Raw genomic sequence first — 13,547 nt, 5'->3', positions numbered from 1 at the left:
AACTGCTGAAAAAAATATTCTTTGGGAATAGAATGGACACATTTGAGTTCTGCAGAAAAGTTCAGTAATTCTTTCAGAACTCTGGGTTATGAAAAAAGGAGAGTAAGGACTTGATTCAAATTCTGTCGGATGTGAATGGAAAAGAATTGTCAACATTTTCCCTCTGCTAGCTTAGAAAGCTTTCTGTTGTCCATTGGCAGAATTTATACACAATCTCTACTATTGATTCATAACTGCTACTCTTCTAAAAACTTAGACATTTCTTTTGAATTCTTGAGATCTCTTTGGGACTTTACTAACATTTGACAGGATGATTTGAGCATGTGGCATCAGCAATGAATGAATCCACTGATGAAGAGACGAGTGATTGTCAGTGCCTGGTTTGCAAAGAGAATGGTTTTAAAAACTGATTGAGAGGCAGTTGGTTGTTCTTTGAAAAGTTTTATAGCCTAGTGTCAGAAGTGTTATAGACTAATGTCAAAGAATCACCCACAGTAGCATTTTATGGAAGATTATTTGAAAGGCAGAGAGAGAGTACGGTTTAGGACTTAAAGTTTTGGGCTGCTACTTTTGGCTTATCGTGTTTTGGGCTGCTACTTTTGGCTTATCGTAACCCAGAAGATTACAGTGTTACAGATTCCCATTGAGAATGTCTTTATTTCAAGTACAGAAGTATATAAGAAATAGAGATGCAGAATTGTCATAAGTATTATCAGCATGGTAATTTTAGACAACTAGCCTAAGCAGTTGACTGTATGTGTTTCTAATTTTATACTGTGCTTAGAACTTTGTATCTAGAATTCTATATGTCGGGTCTTGAGAGGACTCATATTATGTTTTCTATCAGTACATATTGTTTTTTTAAAAATGAGTGTCATTTTATGAATTATACAGAAGAAATAGATTGTGCATTAGATAGTGAAAGTGTAAAGGATGTCCAGTATTACTTCTTTTGGGCTTGAAACAGATGTTTGAGGGATAAAGATAGTTCTTCCTTCAAATACTCAAAAATACCCAGTGGAAGACTGTTCTCCTCCACTTTTGTTTTATTCTTATAGATATCCCTGATGATGATCCTTTCCTTCTTTCATAGTTTTCTTAGCTCTGGCTTCCTTTTTCCTAATTAAAAAAAAAACAAAAAAAAACCAAAACAGATTCTAAAAGCTGTCACACATTTTTAAACATAATTGTTTAGGATTATGGGAGGCTGTGTGTGTGTGTGTGTGTGTGTGTGTGTGTGTGTGTGTGTGTGATACTTTTACTATTGTTTTAGTTGACAGTTGGGAATGCCTCGGAGGATAGGGACCACACTTTTTTTTTTTAATGTTTTTATTTATTTTTGAGAGAGAGCAAGACGGGGGGGAGGGGCAGAGAGAGAGGGGGAGACACAGAATCCGAAGCTGAGTTGTCAGCACAGACCCCGATGAAGAACTCAAACTCATGAACCGCGAGATCATGACCTGAGCCAAAGTCAGATTTTTAACCGACTGAGCCACCCATGTGCCCTGGGGCCACACTTTTTTATTTACCCCTTATGGCATTAGGACCTATGGGGTTTCCATTATTTTTTTAAGCTTATTTATTTGTTTCAAGAGGGTTAGGGAGGGACAGAGAGCGAGGGAGAGAGAATCCGAAGCAGGCTCCACACTGTCAGCACAGAGCCCAATGTGGAGCTCGGTCTCACAATCTGTGAGATCATGATGACCTGAGCCGAAATCAAGAGTCGGATGTTTAACCAACTGAGCCATCCAGGCGCCCCTGTGGTTTTCATTATTAATAGGATCAGATCTGCATTTTTTAGAAGAAGCCCTCGAAAGGTTGATGTTTTGTGGTTTAATACAACTTGCTGGTACAGCACTGCCCAGTACTATATCTATATTGTCCAATACAGTGGCCACTAGCCACATGTAGCTCTTGAGACTTGAAATGTGGCTGCAGTGACTTGAAATGTGACTGAATTTTTAATTGTATTTAATTTTAATTAAATTTAAATAGCATATGTGACAAGTGGCTGCCATATTGAAGGGCACAGTTTTAGACATTTTGCCAACCTTTCCAGATACCTTCTACTACTCCCTTTCACAGACTTAATTCTTAATTCTATATCTAAATCAGAGCATATTAGTTAACATTCTTAACCTTATAATACTTCCTATCCCTAGGTCTTGGCTCCCATCTAGTTTTTGGTTTTTGTTCATATCTGGTTTATGAAGTCCTCCAAAGAGGTTTATATGCTGCTGCTCCTACAAAGCTTTCCTGATCCTTTTTGTACTCTAGTGATTCATCATCTGCAAACTCAAAGCACTTACAACACTGTCTTTGATTATTGTGATTTGTTTTACATTTCTTATCTTCTCTATTATATTTATAAATTCCTTGAGGGGCCTATATAGTTGTTATGATTGTATGTGTGTGATAGGCTTAACCATTTCTTTTTTTCTCCCTTTAAAGTGCTTATTAGTGAAGTGCGTTTATACATAGTAGGTGGTTAATATGCATTAGCTGTTAGTCTAGTTAGTTAGTCTAGTCTAGTTACTTAGCCAAAACTGGTATAGTTTGGAAATATGCATGAGCATATTTTTCCTCCAAGGTTTATGAGTTAGAAAAGAAACCATTCTAGAAGAGGGTAATGTAGTGGTTGTTTTTGTTGAGGGTACTGTGTTTTGTTGAGGGTACTGTGTTTCCTGGCACTAGAGGGCAGTGTTATGCCCATAAGAAAATGCATTTATCCTAAATGACATACATTTTGAGCACTCTGTCCTAATTCAGTTTTATTCAGGCTCGTGTTAATAATTCTAGCCTTCAGAAGAAACTCACATCTTTTAATTGTCAGTGATATGAATAAGTAACCTTTCCCCACAATTGCTTGAATTAGATTCAGAATATGATGCTGTTCCAGGAGATTGGTGAGATTCTTACTGAGAAGAAATTTGGTACATCTGAGAAACACTGGCCAAGGCTTTGGGTGTCAGAGATTAATTCCTTGAGGGCTGAAAGCCTTTCTGTGGTAGGCAGCTAGCGCTCCAGCTTTGAGCCTATAGTCAAGAACAAAGTCTTGGTTTGATCTTGCCAGTGTGAGTTTGGCTAAACTGCTCTAAGCTTGGCAAACCTGTGTCTTTTATTATATCATGGGTGTGATGTCTGCCATCCTGACTCATAGAGTCAAATAAGATCATATGTGTGAAAATAGCTGTGTAAAGTATTATTTAAACATATAGGGTTGTCTTTCTTCTCAGTTCCTACCTTGTACCTAGTACTAAGGCATGTACATAGTAAGTGATCGGTTATAAATATTATGACATTAATTTTTTATATTTCTGGTAAAGAATGTACTCTGTTAAAAGTTGATGAGAAATATATTGGTACAATTACTCCCACGTAGGCTGCACACACTGAAAAGTGATTAGTTACAGTAGTTTGACACATATCCTGTCCTTCGGTGTTATGCAGCCTTAAAATGAACTGTCTGTGAGATATACCTGTGTGTGTGTGTGTGTGTGTGTGTGTGTGTGTGTGTGTGTGTGTAAACTAAATACATATAGCTTTTTTAGTCTTCTTTAGTAGGTTTATTTTTGTGTGTTTCCTGCCCTTACTAATAAAATATTCAGCACAAGCCAGTTGCTTTTTTTTGGAAAACCATAGAAAATGGTGTTCAAATATACTTAGCCAAAACTGGTATAATTTGGAAATATGCATAAGCATTTTTTTCCTCCAACATTTATGAGTTAGAAAAGAAGCCATTCTAGAAGAGGGTAATTTAGTGGTTGTTTTTGTTGAGAACAGCCATCGGCCCAGAGCCTTCTCTAGTAAATCATTAGATGCATCAAATAAAATGTTCAGCTGAAGTTCATGCAATCCCACAGTTACCAAACACTCTTGCCAAAGAGAGTTGCAGTCATAATATCTGCAATCGAATCATTTCCTGTTCAGGCTTGCAGGTGAGGAACTGTCTGAAACTGCAGTCCTGTGAGATTGGTTATGAAGAATATGCCTTGGTGGGAGAGGACCTGATGATATTAAATGACAACCTAGCCAGTGGGATAGAGAGAATACCCAGGGACCCTAAGACTAACCAGACTTGAAGTCATGTGGATCAGGATATGCAAGCCCATTCCTATGCAGTGATCTGAATAAAGCTCCTGTGGGGCATTCAGATATGTGCTGAACACACTCGGGCAGCGGGCCAGGCAGATGGCACATTCCTGTACTGACCTTCGGAGGCCTGGCAGATTACAAAGCTAGCATTGGAGGCGTGGTTGCGCTCTGGCAGGAACAGCCCCGACAGCCTGCATTTCATCGAGCATTTGGTCCTCCCCAGTTGAAGGGATTCCTTGGGACTGGGTTGGTCTCTGAGTCCACTTAGGGGTTAGCATATATTTTTCATACCCCCACCTCTTGAAGTTGATTTTTACTGTCAGCACAGCCCCAGAACTGACTCCCATCCAGATTCCTCCAGACTAGGATTAGCCTTTGAGATGCCATGAATCCCCCCTACCTTCCCACTCCCCACCTGTCTTCACTGACCCACATTTTCAGGTTTGACTAAGCCTTCCATGTGAGAATAGGTGGGGGCTAGGCAAGTTAGGCTGCAGTCACCTGTCCCTCCTTTTGCTTCAGTGCATCCCTTTGGCTATGTAAAGGAAATTTGGGTGTGATGGACTTCTTAGGCTTCACCTTTCTCCACCCCCGCCTCCTTTCTGTTGCCCTTTTGATTTTTTTAATCTGATACTGAGCCTCTCCTCCCCCCACGCACACACCATTGGAGTCTCCTAAGCTATTTCTGTCGGTTTAATGATCCCCAGCTGTTGCTGTGGTTCTGGCTGTTTTCATGCCTTGATGAGGCAGAAAAACTAGGGAAAGAGGGGTCTTGTGTATCACACAGTGTGTCAGACAAGTGTAATGCATTTTTTCAAAACAACTAGGGTGAGGCTTCTTAGGGAGGGATGTTAATACTGAGATGATTTGAAAATGCAGGAGGAGGGAAACTACAAGCTAGTAGCCAGGACATTTTAAAAATAAGTATTCTGCTGGTAGGTGTGGCACCTTCTGCATCCCTCAAAATTGTGCTAGAAAAATGTGGTATGTGGTAACTGCGTAATTGTTTGGTTACTTTATATTCTACTTCCATTTTAGCTTTGGAGCTGGAATGTGTTGAAGGAGCCAAGTATTTAAATGAAAAGGAGGATTCTGTGATAGGAAAATATATGGCACTCATTCCTGAAGTGGCCAGAAAAGGCATTGATTTCAGTTCTGCTTTAACTTAATGTAGGTTTGTTTCGTAAAATTTTGTGCAAAACCTGCAGTAATGAAATGTTCCACTTGCAAATTTGACCACATAAACTTGAGGAAATACAAAGTTGCACTCTTCAAACAACATGAACTCCCTTACAGTTACATACACATTCACTTCTCCGATGTCTCTACTAAACCTGGAGGAGGAATGAGAGAGGGAAAATCCTGCAGTAGATGGACTGCCGTATTATAATAGACTGGTGTTTCCTTTGTGTATTTGATCTTGAGAATTGAAGCTCTTCCAGCAATTTTAGCTGATAGACTTATAGCTTTCGTACTTCATGTGCGGCATGAAATTTAATTTTTGCCTTAATTTTTGCCTCTTTCTTTGCCTTTCCATCTTCTACAGAGAAGAAAAATTTTGCCGTTAGCTTTTGCCAAAATTTATTTTAAAACACTCTTTTAATTTTTTTGAGACAGGTAAAATTTTACATCACCTAGGCTTTAAGAGGAAAAACTATTGTGTTTTCCTTTAAATGCCCATAGAGAACTTTACACATAAATATTTGAAGAACTTCCAGATTTTTGTATGTGTGTATTTTTAACACATTTGGCCAAATTTCTCATTTCTGATCACCTCTCTTTTTCCTAATCCTTGCCCTAAAAAAAAAATTAACTTAAAAAATTATTTTAAGGGCACCTGGGTGGCTCAGTTAAAGCATCTGACTTCAGCTCAGGTCATGATCTTGTGGTTCATGGGTTCTAGCCCCGCGTCAGGCTCTGTGCTGACAGCTCAGAGCCTGGATCCTGCTTCAGATTCTGTGTCTCCCTCTCTCTGCCCCTCCCCTGCTTACATTCTGTCTCTGTCTCTCTCTCTCTCTCTCTCCCAAAAGTAAATAAATGTTTTTAATTAAAAAATAAATAATTATTTTAATCAAAATTTACCTTTTTCCCCTCAGAATTTCTGTTAAATGTCATTAATTACAACAAACACTGAAAGTTAATTTCAAAAATATCAAGAAACTAAATAGGATAAGCCTGTTGGGAGAGTTTGCAATACTTTGATAGAAAAAAAAAACTAACTTTCTAAATATTTACAGAATTTATATGGAGATATAGGCCTCCTTCATTATTTCAGTCATGAATATTCTATCATGCTATGTTTTTCAAGTCCACATTATAAAGATCTAGAAAGAATAAGTACTCTAATATATTTTTCAGGGAAAGGATTTTTTGTCCCTTCTGGTTTGCTGTAGAGTGACTATCATGTTCCAAATTTTGAATCTGCTCACCTGTCACCCACCCTCAACAAAGCTGGGTGCAAAATGTCAGCACCAATAATACCAACAGAGAATGGCAAATGAGCTTCAGGTTGCCCACATTGCCTGGGTGAACGTGCAGAACTAATGCGGCAGGGAAAACGCTGTTCCTGGGGCCTTTAACGTTGGAAGGGTTTGTTCAGATGGCCCTGCCAGTCTAAAGGAAGCACGTTCCCAATTTATCTACACCACATTCAGACCTCTGGTGCAAGTCCATGTTCTGCTCAGATCTTGTATGAGGGAGTTGTTTGAGCAGTGCCTTACAGATCCTTAGGAAAGTGACCAATGACATTGGAGTAGCTGGCAGTTGGAGATCTGCCCGCTGCAATTAGAGAAGGACATTACTTCCAGAGTGAGATGAGCAGCTACCCAAAATGAAATGGTGAGCCCCACATTTTGAGGATATGGGAGAGAGTTTGATTTATTTACTTATTTATGCATAATTATTAATTTTTTTTCTTATGACTCTGGCATTAAATGTGATGTGGTAGAAAAAGCACATACTTTGGTATCAGGCCAATCTGTGTTTGAACTCTGTCCCTGCCTCTTAACTAGCTGTGCATAGTTAGTTAACCTCTTTGAGCCACTGTTTCTTCATCTATAAAATAGAGGTAATACATACCTCAAATAGCTGCTGAGATGAAAGAAGTCACTAAAGCAGTACATCCAACCCAGTGACTGCATAATGTAGGAGTTCAACATATTAGATTCCTCATCTCTTATATCTTCGTTTCCTTCTCAAGAGAGGCCTTTTTCTCGCCTCAGTGCCTTTGCACTTGCTATTTATTTCTGCTGCCTGGAACACTCTTTCTCCAGATCTTTTCGTGGTTTATCATATCACTTAGGTTTCTTTATAAGAGTTATGTGTGTCTCCTCAGAAGGGCCTTCCTTGTGTACTCTGTGTAAAATTATCACCCCAGTCACTCTCTGTTCTCTTATTCTGCTGTATTTTTCTTCATATAATGTGCCACTGGAAATTATAACATAAATAACTTTTTATTATGTTTTTCCCACTAGAACATATGCTCTGTGAGGGCAAGGATCTCATCTGTCCATTTTACTGCTGTATCATCTAGCATGGGGCCTAGCATATAGTAAGTAGGTCCCTAGTAAGTATTAGTTCCATGAATGAATGAATCATTCGACCCAGACTCTTACTAATACCAGGGAAAAACCAGGGAAGAATGCAGGAATGAAGTTGTACCAGGAAGTAGGTGCTTCCTCAGTGTGGGTGTTTCTGTCTTGAGAGCCAATTGAGAAGTAGGCCTGCGAAGTTCTCTTGTATCCTTCACCTCCTGTCCCTGGGAGGAGCCCCTTTGAATGACCTTTACATGTGACCACTGTTATCCTGTTAATCTCTATTCCTTTTGGAATTTTAATATGGGAAGCTTTTAGATTCTAGAGTTCTGAAATGCCATTTACTATTCACTGAAATCACCTGGATTTCCCCCTTACTAGTAAGTAGGTAGATCACTTTTTTTTTCCAGCGACATCATGCAGAAAGCACTCTTAATAGTGTCATTTTTAAACATGAGGAACTGATCTGTTTTATGAAGGAAGAGAAACACAACATAGAAGAGTGGCTGAGGGCTCTGGCTGTAGATGGAGATGGAGCTGGGTTCCAGTTTCTGCTTTGCCCTTTACTTACTCTGTGACCTTAGGCAAATTGCTTAATCTGTCTTATGCTCAGTTTCCTCAACTACAGAATAACAAACACTGAAAGTTAATTTCAAAAATATCAAGAAACTAAATAGGATAAGCCTTCCAGGTGCTTGGGTGTTAGTTAAGCATCCGACTTTTGATTTCGGCTCATGTCGCGACCTCATGGTTCCTGGGATCGAGCCCCAGGTTGGGCTCTGCACTGGCAGTGTCACGCTGCTTGGGATTCTCTCTCTCTCTCCCTCCCTGTCTCTGCTCCTTTCCCTGCTGGTGCTCGCTGTCTCTCAAAATAAATAAACTTAAAAAATGATAGTACCTTCCACGTAGCTTTGTTTTAAGAATTGAGTAAGATAGCACATGTGTGTTTTCACCATTTTATTATTTCACAATACAGAGACCTTTTGTCTTACATATTTTAGTGGCTTAAGTTAGATTTTCATAAGCTTATCCTTTGCGCATACATGTCAGGGCAGGTATATAAGTAGCCCAGGTTTGCTACCCCAGGAAGATACCTTATCTCTCTGCCTGAATCCCTGAGAGTATTCAGATTAAATAGATAATATTTATCAATTTTTGGTATTACTTTGATATGGAAAGCAGATTATTCGAGAGATAATTTAACTCATGTTTACACAATATATACAGAGATAAAAGAGAAATTTACTGGATTGCAAAAGGGTTGAATGATTGAGCATATTGATAACCAAATTTGAAATCTCATAGGTGGTTTTTCATATGCGTGATTTTATCTCTCTTCAGGATTACATTGTGGTTCATTCTATTTGTTTATGCCACAAATCATTTTATGTTTTGAGTTTATTAAAAGGCCCATCATTATTCTTCATAACTAATTAGTCTTTTATAGGAATTAATCAGCAATTTCTTTTGTCCAAGAGATGGTAACATTTCAGTTTCAAAAACCTGACCCTTAATATGCTTTAGTAATTGATTCATAAATCTTTCTGAAGGGAGAGTCAAATCAATGGGTTCTTTTAAATAAGCTTTTTATTTTGGAGTCATTTTAGACTTACAAAAAAGTCACAGATAGTACAGAGTTCCCATATGCCCTTCACCCAGTTGCCCCTAATGTTAGCATCTTACGTAACAATGGTACATTTGTCAAAACTAAGAGGTTAACATTGGTATACTACTAAGTAAATTCCACACTTTATTTGAATTTCAGCTGCTTTCCCACTGATTTGCTTTTTCTATTCCAAAATCCAGTCCAGGATACCACAAGGTGTATGATTTTTAGATGGTGGATCAGTAGGATCCCAGAGAGAATTAACCATGTTTTTCTTACCTCTCCTTCCTCCTTTTGTCTTACCTCTGGATCTGAATTTCTGCAGATCTTTTTTTCTCTGCCAACAGATAAATGACCTTTCTGGGTCCTTTAACTACCATTTCTGTATTGACAGCTTAGAATTTCAGGATCATGCTTTGAACACTCACTATGTATTTCATTTGATTAATGAATGGGTACTGATCCTTCTGTCTTTCGCTGGGTCTTGCCCTTTAGACATACCAGGTTGAATGGAGTCTGAGAACAGAGGGTGCTTCTTCACTGTCAGAACTACCTTCCAAAAGGAAACAAAGCCCTTCCCTACCCTTTTTCTCCTCTCTCCTCTTCTCTCTTCTTTTTTTCTTCTCTCCTCCCCCAGCTCGCTCCTGGTCCCCCCTGTCCCAGAACAACATTGGATGTTTTGACATAAGCCCTTTCATTTTGCAAAGTAAAGCATGTCCTTGGAAGTGTGGTACCAGATTACTAGCCGTGTCTACGGTCCTAGAGAAAAGCTATGTTTTTGTGTTATAGTTTTACAAAGCACTTTTCACATACATTGTGGAACTTTTTTTTTTTTTAAGTTCAAAGGGCAAGGATTGTTTTTACAAATTGTATTCTAGTGGGAAAATGGAGGCTAAAAGAAGTTAAGTGACTGGATTAGGTGGCAGCAGAGCCAGGATTGTGTCTTGTGATTCTTTCTCTGATGTTCTTGGTCAGTTCTGTAAGTGTATTGGATCCACTTGGAACTTATGAAATATTCGTATAACCAACCCCATATGTCTTGCTCGCTTGCCCCTTTCCCCAGAAATTATAGTTAGGTTGACAGTAAGCCCTTTCTGCTTAAGGGTAGGGCTAATTATAGAATACACTGGGCCTTAAAAATGCTGTTGTTTGTATTAAAAGCACAAAAGCCAGAAACACAGTTTGATGCAGTGTACATTGTACTGACCCATTTAGGCCGGTTTCCCAAGTTGAAGGAAGAAAATGAACCATGAAAGGGTCTAAAAAAACTCAGCATCTGGAAAGCTTGAGGAAATCCTACGTACAACTCAGGAGAGGGAAACAATTCCAGGGATGCTCTCTAGGGTCTGAGAACCAGAAACCAGGAAAGGCCAGGGAAAAGAGCAAGGGAGCGCAGACACCTCTCTTTCTTCTTGTATCTCTCTGGCCTCTCTCAGGAAGGACTTGTGAGAAATTACGATAAATAGGGACCCGGACAAGTACTACTTTTTGGGAATGACACCAAGAAATTACGTGAGGGACACCTGCCTGGGTCAGTCAGTTAAGCATCCGGCTCTTAATTTCAGCCAAGGTCATGATCTCATGTTCGTGGATTCAAGCCCCACATCAGGCTCTGTGCTGACCCGGCAAAGCCTGCTTAGGATTCTCTCTCTCTCCCTCCCTCTCCCTGACTCTCCCCCTCCCTCCCTCTCTCTCTGCCCCTCCCTGGGTCATGCTGTCTCTCTCAAAAGAAGTAAATAAAAACTTAAAAAAAAATTTTTTTTAAATTACTTGAAACTTTAATACAGATTGATCATGAGGATAAAATATTTTTAAGACCCCATTTATGGCTTCACTATTCTTACCCCATGTAGAAAAGATCTTGTTTCTCTGTGACTTCCAGTGTTGGGTACTATCACCTTTGCATTCCTGTAACATCTAAAAAGTAGAGAACTACTTGGATTGTATTATTTTTAAAATTTTTTTAAGGTTTATTTATTTTGAGAGAGAGAGAGAGAGAGAGAGACAGAGTGTGAGCGGGGAAGGGCAGAGAGAGAGAGGGAGACACAGACTCTGAAGCAGGCTTCAGGCTCTGAACTGTCAGCAGGGCTCGAACCCACAAACTGTGAGATATAACCTGAGCTGAAGTCGGAGCTTAGCCAACTGAGCCACCCAGGTGCCCTGGACTTTTATTATTTTTAAGGAACCACTATTTCTTTTTATTATTTATGCATACATGTATATCACCCATAAGACCAGATGACTGGATTTGTCAGGGACCCTTAGAGGGGCATGTGTATTAGCTAAGTTGCATTTTTCTATGACCTTTTAAGTAGAAGTCTGCATTACAGACATCAGGTCTTTCTTTCTTTCTTTCTTTTTAATTTTTTTAATGTTTATTTATTTTTGAGAGAGAGAGACAGAGCACAAGCAGGGGAGGGGCAGAGAGAGAAGAAAATACAGAATCTGTGCTGTCAGCACAGAGCCTGATGCAGGGCTCGAACCCATGAACCATGAGATCGTGACCTGAGCTGAAGTTGGACGCTTAACTGACTGAGGCGCCCAGGCTCCCCAGACATTGTGAGCTTCTCTTTCCCATTAGGTGTGAGAATTCCATGAGAATGAGAACCACGTCTTTTTCATACTTGTAGTACCCAGTACTCTAGTACCCAACTGTGGCTTTGAGAGGGCAAAAGATCTTGAATGGATGAATTGAATAATGGGAAGAATCTAACTGTTTAGTTAGGATGTGGTGTCTTGAGTATTTCTTTGAAAGTACTCTTCACTCTTGTAACCCATGGAAGTGTAAACACCACTGAAGGCAGTGACTTTGTCCATTGCTGTATTTCCAGCAGCAAGCAAAATATCTGGCATATATTAGTAGAACCTCATATCTCTTGAATGAATGCCTGAGAAGAGCTTTGACAAGAAACTAGGGAAGAACTAAAGGAGGCATGGATATGAGGTGAATTGGTGTGTTTACCAACTAGTGTGTGAAGCAAATAAACACAAAGTGAATAAATGACACTGCGTGCCCATAACTTTTTTTTTAAGTTTATGTATTTATTTTGAGGAGGGGGGGTGGTGGCAGGGGCAGAGAGAGGTGGGGAGGGAAAGAATCCCAAGCACTGGCAGTGTGGGGCTTGATCTCACGACTGTGAAATCATGACCTGAACTGAAATCAAGGGTCAGATACAACCAGCTGAGCCACTCAGGTGCCCCAATTTATTTATTTTAATACAGTTTACCCCAAGGTCTCTCTGTGTTTTAAGGAGTTTTAGTATCTTAAATAATTGACTATATATACAGTAGTAAAGAGGATATGTGAAAAGGTGGTTATTACAGAGCATATGGAGGAGAAACTATGAATTCCAGGGTCTGACCTCTCTCATATCCTTCATTCTTTTCTTGTAAAACCTTAATCATAACTTGTACTTTTGATATGTGATTTGCTGTGTGTTTCCCCACTGGACTGAAAACTTTATATAGGAGCAGAGACCACAGGTGTATCCAGCACTTAACATGGGGCCTGACACATGGTAGTTACTTAGTGAATATTTGTTTGGCGGATGAATGAGAAATGAACAGAGATGTGTGTCTCTATCCTGACTTCCGGTCTCCATTTTGCTGGTGATGCTATAAAGTGACCTAGGCAGCAGAACATGAGGAGTACCCTCTTCTGGGACATCCTTCACCTGTTTTTAATCATATAGTCTAAGGATGGAAGTAGTGAATATTCAGAGAATAGGCTTTGGTTCTAAGTGATAGTTGATGTGGTTTTACAATTTGGGTATCACTAAATGATTTTTTAAGGCATGGGAGATAAACAGGTACAAAATACACCAGTAAAATCGGTGTAATTCACTGCTGCAAAGATGAGTATTCTAATTATTAGCATTGCTAAGCTCCCCCTAAGGCTAAAACCCACCCTGTTCCTTCTCTGATCATCCCAGTGAAACAGATTCTCCAGTTTGAAGTTAGAGGTGGTGATGTCTGTTGTTGAATTAAGTTGTATTTGCTTATTTATTCTGGGACTGGTACCTAAAGGTTATGGAGGGGAAAACAGTGGACCAGTTACTAGGAGATCCGGCTTTGGAAATGTCCCTGCAGTCAGAATCTTCCTTGAAGAGGTTTTACTGAACAAAGGATGATGCCAAAAGAGGGTTTTGGTTTTTTTGTGGTCATTCCCGTACTAACCCCCTTCCTGTTCTTTTCTGCTTCCCTCATAAATACTTTATCCTCTACTCCAGAAGCCTTTGTGGAATCACTAATGGGTAAATATGAATAAGGGGGAGGACAACCTTCCAAGATGCACATTTCCCTCCCCAGTGAAA

The 13,547-nt window shown here is 39.5% G+C and overlaps 1 protein-coding gene across 2 annotated transcripts in view; it reads left to right on the top strand.

Moving 5' to 3' along the window:
* MRTFA (myocardin related transcription factor A) overlaps positions 1-13,547 on the top strand; it is a 101,815-nt gene that overhangs the window by 40,788 nt on the left and 47,480 nt on the right. The gene's annotated exons all lie outside the window — the stretch shown is intronic.

Source organism: Panthera onca, chromosome B4, assembly GCF_046562875.1.
Source record: "Panthera onca isolate mPanOnc1 chromosome B4, mPanOnc1 haplotype 2, whole genome shotgun sequence".
NCBI classification, from domain to species: domain Eukaryota; kingdom Metazoa; phylum Chordata; class Mammalia; order Carnivora; family Felidae; genus Panthera; species Panthera onca.
The sequence above is the reverse complement of the archived record's forward strand: the minus strand, read 5'-3'. Positions and strand labels throughout refer to the sequence as shown.